This window comes from Mus caroli, chromosome 15 (genome assembly GCF_900094665.2).
Source record: "Mus caroli chromosome 15, CAROLI_EIJ_v1.1, whole genome shotgun sequence".
NCBI lineage: Eukaryota > Metazoa > Chordata > Mammalia > Rodentia > Muridae > Mus > Mus caroli.
In genome coordinates this window covers 82,239,739-82,251,278 of record NC_034584.1, presented here as the reverse complement: position 1 = coordinate 82,251,278, position 11,540 = coordinate 82,239,739, and the positions used below count along the sequence as shown (strand labels likewise).

General features: G+C 42.8%; 1 long non-coding RNA gene across 1 annotated transcript in view; it reads left to right on the top strand.

The window, feature by feature from the left end:
• LOC110310137 overlaps window positions 1-11,540 on the top strand; it is a 48,431-nt gene that overhangs the window by 31,133 nt on the left and 5,758 nt on the right. Inside the window, exon 2 of the long non-coding RNA XR_002379810.1 lies at window positions 9,471-9,536. This is a non-coding gene — a long non-coding RNA (uncharacterized LOC110310137). The remainder of the gene's footprint in view (window positions 1-9,470; window positions 9,537-11,540) is intronic.

Below are 11,540 nucleotides of genomic sequence, written 5' to 3'. Positions count from 1 at the left end.
AGAAGAGAAGAGAAGAGAAGAGAAGAGAAGAGAAGAGAAGAGAAGAGAAGAGAAGAGAAGAGAAGAGAAGAGAAGAGAAGAGAAGAGAAGAGAAGAGGTGGCCTTGGTAGAAAGTTCAGAATCCTGACCGCAGTGTGTACAAGCAGAGGGTCTCTCAGGCACTGAGATCAATGGCTAATTTACCATGTCCTGCCTTGAGGGCCTGTGACTCAGCCTGTGTACTTGGCTCTGCTATTCTGTCTCCAGTTACATGGTAGTCCCAAGAGGGAAGGCAGGTCCTGGCCTCAAATTATGAGATCCATGAAGAGTTCCTATAGGTGACCCTGGGTCAATCTCATGCTCTTTGCCTATATTACCAAAGCCAGATGAGTAACTCCAAGAAGACCCCACTGTCCACTTGTTAGAGCTCTCTAAGCCTATCTTGCAGAGGATACTACCTGCCACACAAGGTTATGTGCACAATGCCTTGGGGAGGGGTCACTTCACAATTTTCCTTCTTTAAATTCTCTTTCTCCCTTAGTGGGCCACATTGCACTGTCTACTTCACATCACCTTATGCCTAGGGGAAAGGGGGGCCATTGTCTACAGGCTCTGTCCCAATGCCTGTGAGTTTCCATCTCCCACTGGCATCCTGTTGGCTCTCATCTATTTTGTGTATGTGTATATTATGCTTGTATATGTGTATAGGGGAGAATGTACCTTTGAACATGCATGTAGAGGCCAGAGGTCAACACAAGATATCTTCCTTAATTGTTATCTTTTTTTTTTTTTGAGATAGCCTCTCGCTGAACTTGGAGCTTGCCATTTTGTCTAGATTGAGTGTCCAACAATCTCCCAGAGCACATCACTCTCTGCCTTTCCCCAGTTTTGGGGTTACATGTCTGGGGTTACAGATGCCACCACCTTTTTTTCTACACTGGGTGCTGGGGTTCAGAATTCATCCCTACTACCAGTCTTGAGGCTCAGTGAAGCCTTTGGATAACTTGGACACTTCTGGTTGATGGGTGGAGCCAAATGCTACAATCTCCTTTTCCAACTTTTATTCCCAAGACTTACCTTTAGGTGGAGCTGGAGAGGCTGCTCCATCGACCTCTCTGCATCTCTATCGGGCTCTGATTAGTGCCCCTCTCAGTGCTCATCCTTTCAACACTCGTTCACCCACCTGCTCACCCATTCATCCATCCATTCACCAATCCATCCATCCATCCATCCATCCATCCATCCATCCATCCATCCATCCATCCAACACTCATTAACTAACTTAATCTCTCAGTCTTTCTGGTGAACACCTACCTCTCCATTCAAGCATCCACTCATTCATTCACCTTCTCCACTCATGAACTCACTAACTCTAATTCATTCACTCATTCATCCTTGCACTCATCCACTGATTCACTGAAGTATCTGAGAGAAGCAACAAGGCCCTTGTAGCTATTCTGCTATGTCCTCTGTTCCCAAGTCAGGCAAACAGGCAACTAACTGTTCCTTGTCTTTATGTATTTCCAGAAACAAAAGGTCCAGGAGTGGATCAATTCTCTTCTGCAGATGCCTGAACAGAGCTCTCCAGTTTAGGAAAATAGAGTTCTTGTTTCAAAGCAGTTCCTGAGAACTGCCCAGATTTGAATTGAATAGTTCCCGAGCTACAAGCTGGAGCAGTTACATCACTGTAGATCGTGGATACATATACCTACAGATGTGCTAACTTGCAGACTCCCAAACAATGGCTGCCATCCCTATTCTCTCCCCAGTGTGCACCAGGTCTACACACTGCAGCCTAAACTGCTGCCTCTGAATCGACCTATCTAGAATGTGTACAACCAGCCTTAGGAGTTGGTCCCATTCTAGAGGAGCTGTAGCTCATAGCACAGAGGGCTGAAAGAAGCTCAGGTTTGTTGTGAGGAGCCACAGTGGATTGGAAAACACCCACCTGTGACTCCCCAGTACCACCCTGGAATGCAGAAATAGAGTCTATATTGTCCCCACTGGCAGTAAACAGCACCAAGCTGGGCCTCTTCCACAGTATGGCTTCTAGAGACATGGGGCTATTGTCAACCAGATGCAGAGCAGAGGTACACAGTGTGTGTGTGTGTGTGTGTGTGTGTGTGTGTGTGTGTGTCTGCTGCTGTGGCATAGGCAGACTGCACACCCTGTGGATGCCAGGCTGGGTGCTCTCCGATTATCCCCATCTTGAATCCACTTTGTGGGGTGAGTTTTGAAAGGCAACGTTTAGAAAGGACATCCCCACAAAAGGCAGACACAGAGGAGATGTAGGGTCTCATCAGGATTCCAGCCACCTCCAGTCCTAGTGGTACCCTGAATCTACTGGTTTCTTCCTAACAGGGATGGAAGTAAGGAGTGTTGTGGTCCCGGTGCCCTCAGTGAGGCATATGGTTGGGGGCAATGACACCATATAGTTCTGCACACTGGCCTATGGAGCACTCTATAGCTGTCATTCAGACCAATCCTACAGCCACTCAGGATTCTGAGAAGTGAGGTGCTGCGCCTTACCCTTCACAAGCAGCTATATACTCTAACTATAGGCCAGGTAGGAGGAAAAAGACAGTATCCAATCCATGGTCCTAGGCTTTGACTGAGGTGAGAAGGGTAATTGTCCTCCATTAACATCCCCACTTAAACCAAGAATGGGGGCTGGCTTGTCTCTCCGGGCCTGGGATCTGCTTGAGGCTCTAAAGATATTGGACATCCCCAGTTGTGGCAGGAATGACAGTCCCCTTCCTCATCTTGGGCATTTAAATACTTGGTTCCCAGTTCCTGGCTCTCTTTGGGAAGGCTTAGGAGGTGTGGCTTTGTTGGAGGAAGTGCTTCACGTGGGGAGGGCTCTGAGGTTTCAAAACCTCACACATTCCCATATTATTCTCTGCTTGGTACTTGTCTGTTAAAATAGAGTTCTCAGATTCCTGCATCTGTGGCCATGCCTTCTCTCCCTGCATAGAGAGCATTTTGGCTGTGCCTTTTCTTCACCAGATATACTGTGATCAATGTTCGTGCTGTGGTAAGCACACCAAATACCAGAAGTGGCCTGTTTCTGTAAGACTTGTGTATGACTATAATTATGTACTTTTTAAAAAAAGCTGGGCAGTGGTGGTGCACGCCTTTAATCCCAGCACTTGGGAGGCAGAGACAGGCAGATTTCTGAGTTTGAAGCCAGCCTGGTCTACAGAGTGAGTTCCAGGACAGCCAGGGCTACACAGAGAAACCCTGTCTCGAAAAAAACCAAAAAAAAAAAAAAGTTACTTATGACTACATTACTGTATGATTGGTCAGCCACTGAGTAGGCACAAACTTTGGAGAATCAGTGAACAGTGTGTTACCATTTTCTCTGTCAGCTTCACAGATATAATGTTTTCATTAGAGCCACTGTGTTTCCAATTTCAGAATTTTTATTTGGTTTCTTTGTAAAAGTTAGTCAATCTCTCTTTACATATGACTATGTTTGGGAAGACATATTTTTTTTTATTTTCTTAATATTTTAAAGACATGATTCCCTTTGGAGTTTTGAAATTCTTAGCAATAACTGATTTAAAGTCCTTGTCTACCAAGTCAGTGACAGACATTCCCCAGGAACAGGTTCATTCTACAGACTAATTTCCACCACATGAATGGATAGCAGTTTCCAATATATTTATTGTCCTAATTAGCCTGACACATCCCAGAGTTTTCTGAGAAGAGAAGCCCCAACTGAGAAATTTTTAAGAAAGCCCAATCTGGTCTATAGGCATGTCTCTGAAGAATTAGCTTGATTATTTACTGATATAGGAAGATCCAGACTATTGTGGGTGGCACCGTTTCCTTGAAAGTTGGCCCAGGGCTGTTGGCAAAACTCTAGCTAAGCAAGAGCCAGAAAGTGAGCCAAAGAGCAGGATAGCAAATAGCATTCTTCCATGGTTTCTACTTTAGGTTCCTGCCTAAAGTTCTTGTCCTGATTTTCCTCAAGGATGGGCAGTGACCTGAAAAGTAAGATCAAGCAAACCATTCCTTCACCAAGGTGCTTTTGATTCAAAGTGTTTTAATCACAGCAACAGAAAACAAGCTAGGATATTTATTTATTTATTTGCATCTTATGATTTTATTTTTGTAGACAGCTGGAACATTTAAAATAATGCAGTAGACAAATCTGTCAGCAAGACCCTACCCCCACAACAGTGTGTTATTATAGTTAATTTTCTTGTCACTGTAACCAAAACATTTGATGTAAACCACTTAAAGGAACAGCTAAACTAAGGATTTATCTTAGTTCACAGCTTCAAAGCTTTCATCACATTGTGGAAGACTCCACTGTTTCTGGGATAATGTTAGATAGAGTCATGGCATAAGAGTATGTGACACAGCTCACTTGCCTCATGGTAGAAAAGCAGCAGACCCAGATCATCCTTCAAGAGCACAGCATCAGTAGACTTTCTCCTCTAGCCATCTCCCATCTCCTAAAGCTTTCAGGACCAATCAAAACAGCATCCTCAGCTGGTGATTAAATGCTTAACACACACATTTGAATATTTAAGCTACAGCACTGCATTTTAGGCTCCCCAAGGCCCATGTATATCCTATTAGTTAATTTCCAAGAGTCTCCAAAGTTTTAAGCATCCAAGATTATTCAAAAGCCTAAGTTTGGGAGTATTTTCTGAGACTCAAGGTCTTTGTTGTGAACACCTGTTGGAAAGAAAGGAAGAAAGGAAGAAAGAAAGAAAGAAAGAAAGAAAGGAAGGAAGGAAGGAAGGAAGGAAGGAAGGAAGGAAGGAAGGAACTAGAAAGAGTGAGCAAGTAACTAAGCAAGTGAGCAAGCTACATGCTCCCAAGATGGAATGGACAAGGTAAACTTTCTAATTCCAAGGGAGTAATGGAGGCATACCAAGAAAAGATATAATCAAAGCAAAAACACAATCAAGCAAAGGACACATTAAGTCAATTAGTCCACATGTGGTCTCTCAGGCACCTGATGTAAGCATCATCTTTAACAGATTGGGAACATCCTGGCCCCATATCTTTGCCTTTTGCAGCCCACATGGTTTCTGTTTTATGCTGACTCTACTGATGGCTGGAAGCTCTTCACAGCTGATGTTGCACAACCTGGAGTCTCCATTGAAGTATCAGCTTTGCTTCCAGAACTACACATACCACCTCTGGGGCAGGCTTTTGGGGTCCCAACCGTACCAGACATGGCTAGAACTTCCAGGCCTTTCTCTGAGATCTGAGTGGAAGTTTCCAGTGATCCTACATCTTTTGTATTCTGCTTGTCTACAAAACCAGTATCATACCAAGATCTGCTGCTGGCTGGGATCTCAGCCTAGGCTCTGAAAGGTTGAACTCATGAAAATCCTTATCTAGATGGTCCTATGTGTGCAGAGTACTCTGAAGGCTTCTCAGAGATGTCTTTCAGATGAATTCAAACCTTAATACTCGATCCTGCAATGGGAGAGGTTCTGCCAATTCCTCAGATGTCCTGAAATTATCTTTCTCATGGCTACTTCACTTCTTTTCTCCTACGTAGCACCCATGTCCCATTAGCCTGCAACTTTAAATGTATCACATTTGTAGTCAAACAGCACAGTTTTTAAACCTTTCTGCTTTTCTTGTAATGCTCTCAATTCTCGTCAAAAAAGTAGCTAAAGGCAGCCAAGCAGAGCTTTCTGCTACAGACTAAATGCTGTGCCATCTTGAAATTCCCCCATCAAATTAATTAGTCCATTACATTCAAATTCAGCATCACTTGAAGTCTTAGGGTATGGACAGAACATATATAAATTATTTGCTAGGATGTACCATGAATGAACGGCCTTGTAATGATTAATCTTGATTGTCAACATGATTGTATTACTAGATGCTTAGGGCCTTCATAGGTTACTCTTTTGGATGTGTCTCAGAGGGCATGTTCAGAGAGAATTAACTGGGAAGAAGACATACTTTGAATATTAGAAGCATCATCCAATGAGGGGAGAGAGAGAGAGAGAGAGAGAGAGAGAGAGAGAGAGAGAGAGAGAGAGAGAGAGAGAGAGAGAGAGAGAGAGAGAGAGAGAGAGAGAGAGAGAGAGAGAATGATTGAAGAGGAAAGAGTGAGTTGAATACTCACATTCTTTTCTCTGCTTCTTCATCCCCTGGGATAGGATCTGTCAACTGATGAGCCTGGTACCAAGCTGCTCCTGAGACCATGCCTTCCCCAGCAGGATGGACTGTATCTTTCATTTGTGACTCTAAACAAATCTTTCCCTCCTTCAGATGCTCTATGCAGGTATTTTATAACAGCAGGGAGCTTGTATCCCAATTCCCAACACAGTCCTCATTTGCATAGGAGTGGAGGGCAGTAACAACCTGGTCTGCCTTCTGGTCTCATTAGCTACAACCAGAATCACCAACTATAGCAATTATAGCATCTTAGGGATTCTCAAATTCATTTCTTAAAACTCTTCCAATTTCTTAAAAACTACATTGTCAAGCATTCACAGTGAAGACTAGCTTATCAGGCAACAGCTTTCTATACCTCTTTGCTTTTCTATCTTGGAGATGGAGCTTAGGGTGTTGCACAGGCAAGGCAAGCTACTAGTGTTGCGCTCCCAGCCTTGTATTCTCTACATTGCCTAAGCTGGTCTTGAACTCACTTCGCAGCCTATGCAGGATTTGAACTCATGCTATTCTTTCCTCTCTCTCCTCACTGGCTGGTAATAGACCAATGCCATCATCTGAATTAGTTTTTGCCATTACTGTGTTTAATCAGCAGCTGCAAACAGCTTACATGAACACAATGATGAATCTCTCATCTGGACTGAAAGGTGCCAGGGAGATTAGTGAATCCCTTAGAGTATCTGTGAGGGTATTTCTAGGGAGGTTAGACATGTGGAGGAACAGCCGAGCAGGGCAGGCCCATCCCATACCTGGCAGCACTAGCTAATATCCTTCAAGTTCCATATTCCAGAGCTGGCACATTTGTAGCTGCTTCATAACACACCAGCATCAGATATCAGCTTCTTCAGTTTTTAACATGTGCCCACATCAGCACTCTCCACGGAGCTTCTAGTCCTCCAGTCTAGGATTAGTGTTTTGCCCTTAGTTCTCCATGGTCTGAGGGCCTCAGTGTCTTGGACTGAGTAGCTACCAGTTTCTCTGACTCTCCAGCATACTGACTCCTAGTGTTGGATGGTCTTGCCCTCCAACTGTGTAATCCATTCTAATAAAGTCTTTGTCTCTCTATCTCTGCCTCTCTCTGTCCCTCTCATTCTCATTCTTACTTTCTCTCCCATCAAAACTCAGACAGAGATGAATTTATTTTGCTTCTATTTTCAAAGGAGTACGTTCATAAAGGCAGGAAAGGCAGAACACAGCTGGTCAGTTCCTCTCCTGGCTGCCAAGAAACAGAAAAGGAACACAAGACGGGCCAGGATAAGGTATAGCCTTCACTCTCCTCACCACAGTGACCTAGTTTCCTCTACTAGAATTTTCCTATTGTATAGTAAGTACCCCCCAATGTCATTCCCTTCCACAGAATTTTCCTATTTTATAATACCCATCCCCCGACACTATTCACGTCCATAGGGCTTCAGAGCATTGACCTGGGTAGAGCCCCTGTTATCTGGTCTTTTCTGAAGAAGAGCTCACAGGTACCCTGAAGTGTCTCAGCAAACCCCTACATGCTCCTCAGTGTAATTGAGTTGATAATTAAGATGAACTGCTGCAGTGGTCGCTGCTGTTTGCTGAGGGCTTTCCTGGGCTACCGCTGCCTATTCTCTGTCTCTCTTTGTGACCAACAGTCTTTGCTTCCCCGTGTGAGCTTAGCGGTCAGCTAATGGTTGGTCTGAGAGTCCTACATAGCCTTGAACCAATGAGTCTCCTGCCTCTGCTCAGCCTGCTGGGCTCTCTCTTAATACACCAGCAGGTGCTTTATAACTGCCTTAGCCTTTATTTTTCTTTTGCAACGTACCTCAAGGTCAGCCAGAGGTGAGCAATTAGGGCCTTTTCAGAGTTTCCTGGGGATTTTCATTGCCCTGCACATGTACAGGATTTTGCAGATTCCCAGGAACGTGCTCGAGCTTTCTCTGTCTCTCTGTAAATGTCTCCTTCCCCAGCTCATTGTAAAAGGCTTGGAAGTCTCTTTTGTAGCCCCAGCTGGAGAACATGCTTCCAGCAGCTTCACCATTTAATCATTGCTGCTGGTGGGTTTCATAAATACACTGGGTGCTATATTGTTTGTGAAGTGAGCCCCGAGTTGTGTCACATGAGAAGCAGCCTCAGAATGGAGCTTTTCAGTGAACATCTAGAGAAACAGCAGAAATTATCTAGGACCATGGCTGATAGAACTTCTGCTTTATTTGCTCCTAATACTTTTTGGTTTGCACAAATCCCATGGTTTCAAGGATTTTGCTTTTCAGAATATGATACAGAGGCAGATGAAGATCAGGAGGAGAGTGGGGGCAAGTTGAGACCTCATTAAGGTCATTATTCTTTCATTTTTATTTTTTGTGTGTGAATTCTTGTCTACATATATAGCTGCACATCACACAAATACTGTAGTCACAGAGGCCAGAAGAGGGAGTCATTTCTCTAGAATTGGAGTTATAGGTGGTTGTGAGCTACCATGTGGGTACTGGGAGTAGACTACTGGTCTTTTACAAGAGCGGCAAGTGAACTGAGCTGTCTTCTCCAGTTCCAGCTCACTCTTCTTGCCAAAATGTGTTTATATATGTGCAGGTGTACATGGATGTGTGAGTGAGTGCACGTGGAAACCAAAGGTCAACCTTGGTTGTACATCTCAGTGTTTTTGAGACAGAGGCTCTCACCGACCTAGAAGTCATCAATTGGGCTAGGCTGGTTGACCAGCAATGCCTGAGAGATCTGCCCATCTCAAACTCTCAACTCTGGGATTGCAAGCACCACCACACCTTGCTTTTTTTTTTTTTTTTTTTTTTTTGTATGGGCTCTGGGGATTGAACTCAGCTCCTTGTGAGGGAAGGCATAGGAAGGTGGGGTGGCAATATTCGCCATTTTGGGAAGAAAATAAAATTTCATTCAATTACCTGATGGCTATAAAAATGACTTTCAAGGATGAAGGTGAAACAAAGACATTCCTGGGTCCACTTGTTACTACTCTTCTCATCTCTGTGACAAAAATGCCAGGCCAAAAGTGACTTAAGAAAGAAAGAATTTATTTTATTTTAGAGTTGGAGGGTTGCAGTCCAGTCCATCATGGCGGGAAAAGAATGGCAGTGGAGCTTGAGGTCACATGATGGCCCCAATTAAGGAGCAGAGAGAGATCAACCCTGATGCTCTGCTCGGTTTCTCATTTCTGGCTACTTCCAGGATCCCCACCCAAGGACTGTCTATAGATAAAGTGGATCTTCCCATCCCACTTAACTCAGTCTAGATAATTACTCATGATCTTGCCCAGAAGTTCGTTTCCCATGTAATTTTAGATTGTATGAAGTCCCATGCACTGTTTTATATTTTAAGTTTTTAATTTTTTTTAGATGAGTCCTCTGGGAAGAGAGAACCTCAAATGAGAAATGCAAATGCCCCTTCAGACTGGCCTCCAGGTAAGTACATAGGGGCATTTTATTGATTGCTGATTGCTGTGGATGGGCCCAACTCAATGTGCATAGAGCCACTCTTGGGCATGTTGTCTGGAGTTGTATAAAAACCATAGAAATTAAAATACTAAGAAACATTACTTTACAGCCCCTCCTTCTAGGTTCCTGCCTTAACTTCTCTCAACAATGGGCTATAACCTACAAGCTGACATAGACCCTTGTCTCTCCATATTGCCTTTGGTCATTGTGTTTATCAAACTACTACAAACCATCACACTAGGTGACCATGGGCTTATAGAATGTGTTGTTACCCAATTCTCCAAACAAGAAACCCAAAAGGAAGCTCTTGACACAGAAAGCAGGTGACTCACTAGTCATACAACTCCAGTGGAAACTGGGAACATCAGACCATCCATTTTTTTAAAACCTGTCTAAAACCAATGGACAGGTAACCAGCATGCATTGTGCATTGTATGGTTGGGCCTGTAGCTTATAGAAGCAAAGTGTATGTGATTCTGACAGCACAGAAGCCAAGCTGTGCTGGACTGTGGAGGGATGCCAGATGGTAGCTCAGGTCTGAAAATGAGATATTAAATCAGAAGGTTGCTATAACTAGCTACACACATACATGCACTGTCTCCTCTCATCTTCTTTAAAAAGACATAAGGCCATTTATTCAAAATAATTAAACACTGCATTGTTGGGTAAGTAACACACAGCTATAATGCCAAGAACACAGACATCACAATGGAGAACAGAGCTGTGGGAAAGGAACGTATCTATGTCAATGAAATTTAGGTAATACAAATCTAGAAAAAACTCAGTTGAATGAGATTAATGAAAAGCCTAAAGTAACTATTAGAAAAATAATGTCCAGAAGATCAAGACTACAGAGTTCTATACAGTCATTATTCCTGGACACCTTATCCAAAGAACTACATATTACAATAGAAAATATTCACCTAGTGTGAAAGAAAACAGAAGAGAGTGAATAGAGGAAGAATGAAAAAAAAAGCATATAGAAGAAAAGTAAAATGGGAGCTATAAATCCATAAATGTCAGGTAGACATCTCATATCCAAACTAACTAAAAGGCAGAGAAAGAATATCTAAATTAACAAAATCAGGAATTAAAGGGACAGGGGATGCCAACAGACACTGAGGAAATCCAAAGAATCATTAAATCATTCTTCAAAAACCTGTACTTCACAAAAATTGAAAAAAAAATCTAAAAGAAACCAACAACTGTATTGATAGATTACCAAGTGATACCTAAACAAGTGGTCACTTATCAAGTGATATCTAAAACAAGGTCAGATAAGAATTTAAAAGACATATCCCCTAAGGAAATAGAAGCAGTCTTTAAAAGTCTCCCCCTGAACTCCCCCCCATAAATACCCAGGATGAGACTGTTTTCATGCAGAATTCTACCAGACTTTCAAAGAGATGATGCCAACAGTCCTACAATTATTCCACAGAATAGAAACAGAAGGAACATTGCCAAATTCATTTTATGAGGCCACATTCATTCTGATACCCAACCACACAAAGACTCAACGGAGAAAGAGAATTACAGACCAGTTTCTCTCATGAATAATTGATGCAAAAATATTCAATAAAATACTCACAAGCAGACTCCAAGAAAACATAGAAAAGATCATCCACCATGATCAAGTAGGCTTCATTTCAATGATGCAGGGATGGTTCAACATACAAAAATCTGTCAATGTAGCCCACGATATAAACAAACTGAACTAAAAGAAAAACCCACATGATCATCTCATTAGATGTTGAAAAGAGCCTTTGACAAAATGCAGCATCCCTTCATGATGAAAGTCTTGAAGAGATCGAGGATACTAGGTTCATACCTAAATATAAAAAAGGTAATACACAGAAAGCTGATAGCCAACAAATTAAATGGAGAGAAACTCTAAGCAATTCCACTAAATCCAGAAACAAGACAAGGCTCTCTCTCTCCCTCTCTCTCTCTCTCCCTCTCCCTCTCCCTCTC